We start from the raw sequence: 12,297 nt of genomic DNA, 5'->3' as shown, positions 1-12,297 counted from the left end.
TATCTGTGCCCAGGGGCCCCGGGAGCCAGGGCAACTCCCTGTGTGTTCGAGGGCCCGGCCAGATAGAAGAATGGCAGAGGGCAAAGCTGTATTTGTCAGAAGGCCGTGGGGAGCAGAGGCAGGGATGCCGCCAAGGGAACTGTCAGACACAGGGTTCGGGAGAGGGGCTTGAGCTGGACACACGACTGGAAACTTCTCTTCACGGCAGAGGAATTGGATATGGAAATGGCGTACGATCAGTCCAAGGGGCTCTAGTCGCTGTAGCAGAGTGCTGGGGGGACTCTGGGGGTCGTGTTCTCAGCTACGGATGTTGGACCTTGGGGAAGCTGTCCCTAGGCCCTAATTTTCTGCAACGGACACAAGATCAGCAACACCCCACACCTCTGAGGTGGGAAGGATTCACCTTTGACAAGAGCTTGAGTTGAGAAGAAGGAAGGGAGATGAGGGAGAAAGGGGGTCAACTGTCATTTTACTGAATACGTGCTTTGTGCCCCATAGTGGCGCTGGGCATTTTTATGTGATTTTCATAATACCCGGAGAAGTGAGTCCCCTTATTTCCATTTTACTGAGGAAGAAGCCAACGCTGAGAAGAGTTATTTCCCTTATCGAAGGCGACACAGCTCAGCCACAGCGGGTGGGCCTACTGACTTCGAGTATGTTAAGGCCACCCAGGAAAGCAAACAGCGCTGTTGTTGTCAAATTAGTTCCACGTCTGAGTTGATGGCGGAGGATTAAACCAGAGATGCAAGAGGGGACGTATGTCCCTCACTGAACGGCAGGGGAAGAGCCTTGTTGCCCAGGACCTGAGGTGCCGGAAGTCCCTTCTCTGGAATCCTGGGTGGGCCCCGAATTCGTCAGCTCTCGTGTTCCTTTAGAGCGGAGCCGGCTTGGGTTCAGGCTGGCTGCTTGCCTGAAGCTGCGTGTTCCTGTTCCCCCAACACATTCTGGGGGGGCACTGTCATCTGGGAATCCCATGTACCTGAGAGTCTTGGCTCCAGGCTTTGGAGCAAAAAGACGTGTTCTCCCAGTTTCTGGAAGAACTAGATTCATGGAGGCATTCACAGCAGGAGGCCCCAAACTCTGTTCTGGGCTCCCACTGCCTGCCCCCGCCCCGGGAGGTTTCCGTGTCCCACAGTGAATAGCTCCGGAGCTGGAAGTGGCCCAGGGACGGGCTCCCCAGCTGGAGCCTCTAGCCCCTCATTAGGCTTGTCTGCCCAGGGACCGCGGAGACCGTGGGTGAAATAGTTAGCAAGATTAGAAAAGCCCTATACACGCCGTGAACCTGCAGGCTGGAACAAGCGGTCTCGTGTCCTTCCTGAGAAACCCCGGTTTTGTCTCTAGCCCATCAGTTCCTTTCTGTCGCTTACTTGGGTTTCAGCAACGCGACCTGGCAGACCTCGTGGGCACACTGAATTCCTGCAGTCAAAAGTGCAGCCCTCAGGTCTGGAAAGGAAAGGAAACGGGCAAGGAGCAGGATGGTTGTGCATTGTCTCGGGGGTGATTGTCATGGGGGTGGAGGAGGGACAGTCAGTTCACGGGGAAGATAATAATCCCTTATCCTTTGGAATGCCTAGAACCCAGAGACACCTCGGTAAGTCTTGTAGTTTTTTCTGTGCTGCTGTAGGCCTTATGGAATGGTGAGCTGTCTGTCTCTGCTCTCCTGAAGGATCCCAGGAAAGACTCAGCCCTTTCTGAATAATGAGTTCCATTAAGTCACATCCCCGACAGCTGGAGAGTTCTTTCTGTCTAAATGTCTAATGGAAATCTTCTCTATATCAGTTGAACCGCATGACTTCCCGTTTGCTTATGACGGTGGGTCTCTGCAGTCAGCCAGCAGCATATATGGGACATTGCTGCCCAGCACTGTGCTGCTCCCATAGCGGGAGCAGGTGCGGGAGGGAAGAGCAGGGTTCAGGAACACAGAACATTTGAACCAAACTGCTTCTGCCTGGGAGAAGTTTACAGCGGCATCATGGTGATCAGGCTACCATACCTGGAAAAGGCACCATATAATTAGGCCCTTCCTGGTGCTCTGGGCTCTTTGCGTGCTAGGGGACTTTGCATCCAAAGGGCCATATCCTTCAGCCTTCTCTTCTTTAGTGCCAATCACTTCAGCTCCTGTAACCTCGGGTCTTACTGAGCGGCATGTATGAAGCTGTTTCCTTTCTTCTCCTCTTGGGCCTTGCCTCTTTGCATATTTAAGTTGCAAAGCCTCAATCCTAATGAGGTCATGGCTAACGTCAAGGATTCTTGGCAGTCCTGGATACTCAGGTCCTCTGATCATACCTCATCATCTTTCCCATCTGTGAGAGTACTGTCCTGGTTGTGGTCAGTTTCAGGTCCACTGTAACTATGTCATGACATCCTTTTTCTATGTGACTGTGTATAACCCATAGCGTTGTATGGTACAAAGGACACTGGGCTTAAAGAGTTATAAGATCTGGGTACCAAAATTAGACTGGGAATGTTTTCATATTTAACTACGACTATTTCACTTTACATGCAAGGTCTTAGCTTATCTCACCTTTAAAAACAGATATTCTGGGGGCGCCTGGGTGGCCAAGTCATTAAGCGTCTGCCTTGGGCTCAGGTCATGATCCCAGGGTGCTGGGATGGAGGCCTGCATCGGGTTCTCTGCTTGGCAGGAAGTCTGCTTCTCCCTCTCCCACTCCCTCTGCTTGTGTTCCCTCTCTCACTATGTCTCTCTCTGTCAAATAAATAAAATAGTTTTTAAAAAACATATTCTGTATATAAATAACTCTTAAAATTCAACAATAAGAAAACAAACAGCCCAATTCAAAAACAGGCAAAAGATTTGAACAGATATATCATCAAAGAAGTTATGTGGATGGTGAGGAATCCCCTGAAAAGATGTTTAACACCATTCGTTATTAGAGAAAGGCCAGTGAAAGCCAGAGTGAAATACTACTGCACATCTGTTAGAATGTCTACACTAGGGCTGACCGTCCAAGTATTGGCGGCCATGTGGACCAGCAGGTGGGAGGGAAGAGGAAGGAGGATGGAAGAGGAGGATGCAAGAGGAAGCTTTTGGAGGTGATTTTGGAGGTTCGTTGTCTGGATTGTAGTGATGGCTTTATGGGGGTGTACATAACATTTTAAATATGCTGTTCATGGTCTATCAGTTAAACCTCAATAAAGCGGTTAAAAAAAGAGTCAATCTTTTATTGCGCGAGTCCATTCTATCAGTGTTTTTGAAAGTGTCGTGCGTATTATTCATCTTCTATTTGAGTAGGGCGTTTTCTCTTGCTCTCTCTAAATATTGATGTTGGAACAGTGCTTTAGAATCCCTTGAGCTATTCCACTGGGCTATGATCAGGGCTGTTCCAGTAACCATAATTTATTAATGGAAGCACTCTCCGTAGAGGATTTTCGCAAATCTGAGTGGCAGTTTTAAGAGGTGCGGGGCAAAAACCCTATAGGGATGTGTGCTTTGACAACATTTGCGTGGGGAGAGAGGGGCTGGGGTGACTTCCCCCACCCAGACATCTTGCCCTTTGGTACAGCAGGACAGGTGCTCCCCAGTCCCCTTCAGAGGTGGTCTGGCCTGAATTTCATCCTGTAATGATGTTGAAGGTCTCGGACCCGGAATGTTCCGATGCTGCAGTCTTCAAATACCAGTGTTTTCACCCCTGTGGGGGAGAGTCAGTTGCATTATATACTTCAGATCACTCTTCTTTGACAATATACTGACCTCTTCTCTTGATTTTTATTTATCTCACTTATTTGGGACTTTGCCTTAATTGTTGAACGACTTTGAAGAGCACTTCGCTTTGGAAAACACCCAGAGTTGTTTCTAACCTTCAGGAGCATGCCCCACATTATCTATTCCTGGCCCCGAGTACACTTCTGTTAGGAATCTTGCCAGTGCTGTTAGTGGAAGGGCTCTGGGTCCCCTGGACCCTCCATTTACTAGTGGTGACCGTGGTCCTGACCCTTTATCTCCCTGGGCTCCGTTTCTTGGTCCCTACGACTATAATAGCATAGTCTACCTTTTGGGGTGACTGTGAGGCTTAATTGAGGTAAGGCAATGTGTCCGTCACCTAACGGGTGCTCAGTACATTAATTCCTCACCAACGCACACAGCTCTACCATACCCACGTGTCAGGGCAGGAGGGGTGGAAAAAGAGCATTTGGGATTGTATCTTCGGATACTATTTGAGCGAAGGGGAAGCCGGGCTCGCGATACAAAACATCCATGGTCAGAACAAGCAATTTTGCCGGGGGCCTAGTTACCTGGCAATGCTTTTGCTGATCACTTGTCATCACCTGTTCTTAACAATCTGGGGTCACCCCAAGGCTTGACCACCTCGCGCGCACCAACCCCCCCAACATGTTTTTGACATCTGTCCCTGAAATGACCTCAGGTGAAGATGGTCCCAGAACAGAAAACTGGGAGCTTCCAGCCTCCCCCCCCAACCGGGGTGATGTCTCATTAACCCCCTCAGACTGGAGGGATCAGGGAGATGGTAGTAACAGATCTGGGTCCTGCCTCTCAGCTTCATTTTGCATCGCGGCTCTCTGGCAGAATCTGGAATAGGCTGATTAGCCGGTATCTCAGGACACGGTGTAAGAGCTCAAAACATGCAAATTGGTTATGGGGCATAAATAGACTTTGCTGAGCTCACCCTGGCCGTCTTTGCAGGCTCCGGGGCCCGTTCACTAGGGCAGTCGGGGTGGCGGGAGGCAGGGCGGGAGCGCCCTGCAGCTTGGAGCTCCTCACCTCCATTGGACGTGTGTGCCTCCCTTCTGCAGCGGCAGGACGCTCGCTCCCCGCCCGGCCGGCCGGCACCTGCAGCTGGGGCCGCACCCCCACCCGCACCCTCCACGCACCCCCTCCGCTGGGCTTGGCAGCAGGTGCCTTCTCTCCGGAGATCGCTTCGCATTAACTTTCCCCTCTGACATAATAATGGAGAGAAAATGAAGAGATCCCATTAGCGGCTGGCTAGCTGGCTGGAGGGCGGGCGAGCGAGGGCAGGGTCCGGGTGCCGGAGCCCGCGCCGGAGCCCGAGCCCGAGCCGGAGCCGGGCGGAGGGAGCCTGTATTTTTAGCCAGATGCCGCGTAACTTGCTGGCGCTCCCCGCGCCGCCGAGCAGATAACGGGGGAGGGGGAGCAGGGAGCCGGGCTCGGATTTCAGCGCGGGCGCCGGACGATGGCAGCGAGACAGGGCAGGTCCGGTCCAGACCCTGCGGTGAGTGGACGGCCTGCTCGCGGCCGCTCGGGCGGGGAGCTCGGCGCGCGCTGGGCCGCCGGCGTGCGGGGTCCGGGCCGCGGCGCCCCTGGCCGCGGGCTGCGGGTCCCGCCGGGTTCGGCGGGCGCCAACTTTCCGGGCGGGTGCGGGGACGCGCGCCGGCGGCCCTTCTGCTGCCTCACGCCGGCCGGGCGCCGAGGCTTCTAGCAGGATCCAGAGGAAAATTCCTTTGGCCTGGAGGCTGCTGCCGCCGCGAAGGGGCCGGTGGCGGGAGGCGGCCCGACCTGTGCCCGCCCGGGTGAGGCGGGCGCACGCGGGAGCGCAAGGGGAGGAGACCGGGGCGCGCGGGGCCCACGCCCAGGCCGCGTCCCCTAGCCCCGGAGGACAGTCCCGCGGAGCGGTTTTGCTGCTGGGGACCCAGCCCGCGCCAGCACCCGCGGGGATGCCACTGCCCTGGCCTTGGCCTTGGCGGGAGAGGGGGCCGCCTTGCCCACCGCACATCGACCCCTCAACCTTAAAAAACGGTAGTGCTCGGAGGTCCTGGAGGTAGCGGGAAATGAATGGGGATGAGAAGACAGACCTGCTGTGTGTTGGGGAGCAGGTGCCTTCCCGACACCCTGTCATCCTCGCGGCCCCCCAGCTAGCCGTGTGTCATCCCCGTTTTGGCCATGGGGCAACTGAGGTTTGGGAACGTGTAGGAGGCACAGCATCAAGTGGCAGGGCGGGATCACCCCAGATCTTCCCAGCATCGGGGTCCACTCGGACTCCTCAGCCATCCCTGCATCACCCAGTCTCCAAGGGCAGGGGCAGGAAGTGCATGGGCTTGGCAGTTGTGTCGGGAGGTGATAAGGGAACCCGAGACTCCTGCTTGCCCCTTTGATGACACCTTAACGACACCTTTAATGTGTTCCATTCTACCTTTGCCAAAGGTAGTCCGGCTGGGGCTCCTGGAGAGAGTTCAGAAGCTTTCCCTACACAACTTTCTGGAAAGAAAAATGGAAAACCTAACAAAAACACACGCTGTGGCCCAGGGGCCACTTGTGTTTCTCCATAGTTGGTGGGATAAAGGCATAGGCCACACAGAAGGGCACGCCGGCTGGCACTAGCTGTTTTCCTTCGAGGCCTGACGGGGGCTCCTAGGAATAGCCAGGTGCTGCGTATAAAGGAGCTGTCAGATGTGGAGTTCAACCCCCAAACACAAGCAGACAGCTCCCCGTCTAGAACTGCCGTCTGCCTTTGTCAGCTGGATACTTGGTGGATGGGGTTGTCCCCCCAGCCCCACTTCAAAGGATCTGGAAATCTCTTCCTGGGAGTCCCAACAATGGCCTTGTTAAAGAAACTGCATTTTGCTCAAACAAGACCCCTAGGGAAAGAGATATCTTATTTCTATTATCTTATCGCTATTTACTGATATTAGCTCAGTTTCCATTCACCTTTTTAGACCTGACTTTTGCACTAAAAAACGTTGAGAAAGTAACTCATGATTTGTCCCAGGCAAACTTGGACAGACTCAGGTCCCAGAGAAGGTACAAAGAGGCCCTGGGATTCTCTTCCTCAGCCTGAAACTCAACTGTGCTTGGCCTCTTCAGTTCGTGGAGGCTTCCGCGCTCATGTGTTCAGACACGCTGACATTTCATAGTGTGCTTCCGGCCTCTCCCTCCCAGGACACTGAACCCCCTGGGCTGCTTATCTATTGCTATATTCGTATGACCCCACTCAGGAAGTGCAAGTTTAATAATAGTCTGGGTGTCTCAGGTAACCAAGGGTTCACCTCCCTTTTCCAAGCAGTCCTGATGGGAACTCGAGGCCCTTCCTTTCCCTTCCGTTACTTCCTCCTGAAGTGAGGGCCAAAGTGGGCATGGCCTCTGAGCACAGGTGGAAGGCTTCCTCCAGCCAGAGCTGAACTGGAGAGGAGCATTATGAGCCCTAAAAGTGATTGGCCCATGGGGCAGCATAGCACTGGGGTGGAGAGAAAGACCCTGGAGTTAGGCTGCTTGGATTCAAATCCTGGCCAAGCCATATGTTAGCTGTGTGACTTTGGATAAGTTACTTAACTTCTCTGTGACTCATGCACCTCATCTATGCAGAATAGACAATAAGTGCACCCGCCTCCTGGGATTATTGGGAAGGGCAAATGAATTAATTTATGTAAAGTGTCTCAAACATAGTAAGGGATTCAGAAAGACAGACATGGGGCGCCTGGGTGACTCGGTCGCTTGAGCATCGGCCTTCAACTCAGGTCATGATCCCAGGGTCCTGGGATCAAGCCCTGCCTCAGGCTCCCTCTGGAGGGAGTCCGCTTCTCCCTCTCCCTCTGTCCCTACATTCTGCACGTGCTCTCTCTCAAATAAATAAATACAACGTTTAAGAAAAAAAAAAAGGCAAACCTATTTTGCTGTGAAAGGAAGTTCAGGGATATCACGTGGATTAGCCAGCAGGGAAGTGGGCCAAGGATGCGACAAAAGGTGTATACACCTTCCTGCCCTCGACACAGGTGCGGGCAATTTTCTCACAGGTAAAATTAGATTAACATGAAGCTCAAGATGAGGAAGGGGCAAAGACACGAGCAGGCAGCCTTGGTGGGGTGCTCAGAGAGGCGGGCAGCTCCTTGGTGTGATGCAGGGTTCGGGGCCCTTGTGGACTGATTTTCTGGAACACAGCGAACAGCCTCCTTCAGGCCCTCTATCTAGTTTTCTCGAACAGAGAGGCCTCTCTGAGGCTGCCCCACATCCCAGGGACAGGTGGGACTTGGGGAGGGCCACGAATCCTGCTCCAGTTTATCAGAGCCCAGAGAGAGTCTGGTTAGCGTTTTGTCACTGTGGCCATTGTTGTTTCTCTGGTTGGTGTCTACTCGGGTAAACATTCTAAATAGAATGTGTTGGACCCATTTGACTCTCCTTCTGCCCTATTGGATTACACAGACCATTGTTGGATCCACCAGGAAATTGCACCTGGGACAGGTCATTGACTTGGAGGTAATTGAATTAGATGGATGGGCAGCATGGGCTCAGAAGAACAAGGCGGTGAGAATGGGTCTCATATTCCAAGCAGGGTCATTGGCTCTATGGCTTAAATATTCCCTAGCTCCAAGAGGTGCTCACTGAAAGCTGGCGGAATCAATCAATGAGTGCGTGTGTGCACGAATGACCCCTTTATAACTCTGTCACTTTGTTTTTCAAATCATAAGGGCAGGGACCTATGTTCTGATTTTTTATTCTATTTCTTTTTGCCCTAGCAGAATCCTGGACTTGAAATAGGAGCTTAGCAAATATATTGTACAATTAAACTGAGTGATACACAGTGGGAGTGACACCATTATCTATAATTCACCTGTAAGATACCCTGAGGATCCTGGGACTACTCTATGCCAGAGAAGGCCAAACAGAAAATGAAAAGGCCTTAGCAACTGAGCTTCACCTCTAACTATATAGGTGACTTTAGCCAGTCACTTTATTCTTACCACTGGTTTTACTGTCCCCGGAAGGAAGAACTGGGATGGGATGGTCCCATTCTGGAGGCCTGTCTCGGGCTTACCATAGCACTCAGAGTTAGAGCTGGGACTTGCCGGGGACCCTTTCCCTGCCATGGATTGACTCTTGATTGGCAAAGACATGTGGCTCCGCCCAGCTCCCACAATCTGTTGGGGCTGCCCCAGGTTTAAAATTGCTGGGGATGCATCTCGGGGTCAAGGGCAGTGAAATGGCTTGCATCAGGGAACCTTGGGCTGAATCCCTGAGTGTCAGCTGCAGAACCCAAGCAAGTTATTAACCTTTCCAGACCTCAGCTTTATCACCTCTAAAATGGGGATGATGACTGTACCTACCTCCCCAGTTGTGATAACAGACAGATACCATGCTGGAAAGACATGTGCCCAATGACTGATAATGACTGTTGTAATTCCATTCTTATAGTGCACAAACCACATGCTTTTTCACTTTCCACAACCTACTCCCGACTGGGCTTTCCCTGACCTCTGTTTATTTGCTTGTCTGTCTTTCATAAATATTGTGCCTCACTTCCTGGAGTCAGTCCCCCGGACGGCTACGCTGCCGCTGTGTCACGTTGCCCTGTTTTTACCTGCCATGCTCAGCTTTCCATCCTGAATGCTCTTAAGTGCTGCAGAAGGCAGCTTGGGTAGGTGGGATAGGTTTCTCAAACACTCTCATTCTTGGGGAAAAATTTAGTTATTTTTCCTAACAGTTCAATCCAGACAGACTTTCTGATTCAGCAGGTACAAATAGACATTCCTCTGAGCGACTACACCTTGAGTCTGATTTCTCTGGGAATCTAGCTCACGGGGAACCAACAGAGTGATCCTCATTTCCGGGATAGTTCCCCCACCGCAGAGGCCTAGCCGAGAACCTAAGGGGACGTCAGGGGCCTTGTGTTTTCGGCCAAGGGGGATTGTAGCTTAGCAGACATTTCAGGCTCTGAAGGATTTCCAAAGAGGTGGAAGATTTGGTCCTTGCCCCAAGAAGTAAACAGTTTGTCTGCGGAGACAAAGATGTATTTAAAATACATTTTTTAAAATTGGGGCACCTGGGTGGCTCAGTGGGTTAAAGCCTCTGCTTTCGGCTCAGGTCATGGTCTCAGGGTCCTGGGATCGAGCCCCGCATCGGGCTCTCTGCTCAGCAGGGGGCCTGCTTCCCTTCCTCTCTCTCTCTGCCTACTTGTGATCTCTCTCTGTCAAATAAATGGATAAAATCTTAAAAAATAAAAAAAATAAAATACATTTTTTAAAATTAAAAAAAAAAAAAACCAAGCTCCTGTTTCTAGATTTTAAAATGGTGAATATTGAGTATCCAAGGACAGCTTCAGGGTCCCAGGAATAATCTGGGTGTGGGGCTGGAGGCAGACGGCCTGGGAGGACAAAGGAGGAAGGAGGAAGGGCCTTTCCTGCCCCCTGTGTTGGAGGCAGTGAGATTTTTGGTTTTTGTTTTTAAAGATTTGTTTATTTATTTTAGAGAGAGGGAAGGGGCAGAAGGAGAGGGAGAGAGTCTTTTTTAATTTTTATTTTTTGAGATTTTATTTCTTTGATGGGGGGGCGGTTGGAGAGAGCACAAGCAGGGGGAGCAGCAGGCTGTGGGAGAGGGAGAAGCAGGATCCACTGAGCAAGGAGCGTGATGCAAGACTGGATCACCTGAGATGAAGGCAGATGTTTAATTGACTGAGCCACCCAGGTGCCCTAAGGGAGAGAGAGCCTTAAGCAGACTTCACACTGAGCGCAGAGCCCAGCTGGGGCTGTATATCAAGACCCTGAGATTGTGACCTGAGCCAAAGCCAAGAGACACAAAGCCGACTGTGCCATCCAGGCACCCCCTGCAACCCCGACCCCCAAGTGTGTGTATGTTGTGAACAGGTGGGCGCAGAGCTTGGGTTTGAACTTAGAGAATGGGGTGGGGTGTTGGGGGAGGGCATGTGGGGCCTGGAATATGAGAGGGTTGGCAGGAAATCAGGACTTTCGGGAGATCAGCGAGGCAGGGGTGGAGTGGGGTTGGTTGGGAGGCAGAGGAAGGAAGCAGATCTTCTAGCGGCATCCTGGAGGCTGGAGGTGGCAAGAGGGAAGGGACAGGACATCCCTCCAGGGTGAAGGTAGTGTCTGCGTGGCTGGAAAGTCTTTTCTGCTGTAGATTGACTGTTTGATTGGCAAAGCCACCTAGACCTGCTCTGGGGAGGGGATCAGGGTTTAATCTCGGACTCTTGTTTGACACCGTGTTCAGGATGCTGGCGGAAAACAGAAATTTATTCTCCGGAGGCCAGAGGTCCAAAATCCAGGTGACACAGGCCCATGCTCCTTGTGGAGGCTTTCGGGGGGGGAAAATCTGCTCTTTGCCTCTTCTAGCTTCTGCTGGTTGCTGGCTTCCTTGGCTTGCGGCTGCGCCGCGCTGATGTCCGCCTCGGTCTTTCCATCAGGTTTTCTTGTGAGTGTGTGTCCCTTCTCTTGGATCTTTTATAAGGATACTTGTCAGTGGGTTTAGGGCCAGCCTAGGTAATCTGGATGGGTCTTGTCTCAAGACCTATAACTTAGTTACATCTGTATAGGCTCTTTTTCCAAATGCCAGGTTCCAGGCATTCAGGCATGGACGTATCTGTGGGGGCCACCATTCTGCCCACCACGGCATGGTCTCCGAGGAGGAAGCATGAAGGAGGGAGACAGAGTACCCGTTCGAGGAGAGGGAACCATGAGGGGTGGGTGGGTCTCCTGAGGGACTGGTGGCGCACGCTTCATGCGTGGCGTGTCACATGACAGCCCTTGCCCACCTGGACATGCACCCCGTGCCGAGCACAGAGCTCAGCACTTGTGCTGATAGGACAGTTGCAGTAGCCTGTATTACTCGGTGGCAGGGTCTCGGCGGCCATGGTGTTGGTGGCCGGGCAGCGGTTGTGGAAAGGAATTACTTTACTCTCCTTCACGAGCGCTTGCGAGGGGCGTCTGCCAGCTAGAGCTCACGGTAAGTTGGCAGCAGAGCAAGGAGGTCAAGTTCATAGATTTCAGAGGCAGGCTGTGTGCGCGTGAGTCCAGGGTACGTTCCGTGCCTGCCGTGGGACTCTGCACGAGTCGCGTCAGCTCTCTGCCCCTTGGCTTCTCATCTGTGAAGGGGGGGGGGGGTGCAGTACTCCTTCTTGGAGTTTTCAAACAATGAGTATTAAATGTGTATCTCAGGGATATGTGAACAGATAGTAAAGTGAGGGGCTGGTAATGGTTCTTAGTGCTCAGTAAGTGCTAGGTGCTGTGTACTTAAAAAAACCAACCCACAAAATGGTGGCCAGGTGCACCTGTAAGGTCGCCGTGATGCCCGCATCTGTGACTCCCTGGGGTCAGGGCCTCTGTGCTCCAGGCTCCTCCATAAGAACAAGGAGCCCTTGGGGACATCGAAGCAGCAGGACGCCAGGCAGTATTGAACGTTCACAGTTGGACAGAGGTCCTTCTCAAAGGCTGGTCCATCATAGGCCCAAGCCAAGAGTGTTTGCTTATAAAGATACCAAGAAGGGAGGGTGGGCTCGAAGCAGCCTCCTATGACAGACCTGAAAGCCGTCTACTCAGGGACGCTAGGCCCATCCTACACCTGGGCACCACGGTGGGCAC

The 12,297-nt window shown here is 52.5% G+C and overlaps 1 protein-coding gene across 1 annotated transcript in view; it reads left to right on the top strand.

Moving 5' to 3' along the window:
- LOC111144640 (ankyrin 1) overlaps positions 1–12,297 on the top strand; it is a 204,951-nt gene that overhangs the window by 102,700 nt on the left and 89,954 nt on the right. The gene's annotated exons all lie outside the window — the stretch shown is intronic.

The sequence above is a fragment of the Enhydra lutris genome, unplaced genomic scaffold (genome assembly GCF_002288905.1).
Source record: "Enhydra lutris kenyoni isolate GAN:26980312 unplaced genomic scaffold, ASM228890v2 scaffoldscaffold11, whole genome shotgun sequence".
NCBI classification, from domain to species: domain Eukaryota; kingdom Metazoa; phylum Chordata; class Mammalia; order Carnivora; family Mustelidae; genus Enhydra; species Enhydra lutris.
The sequence above is the reverse complement of the archived record's forward strand: the minus strand, read 5'-3'. Positions and strand labels throughout refer to the sequence as shown.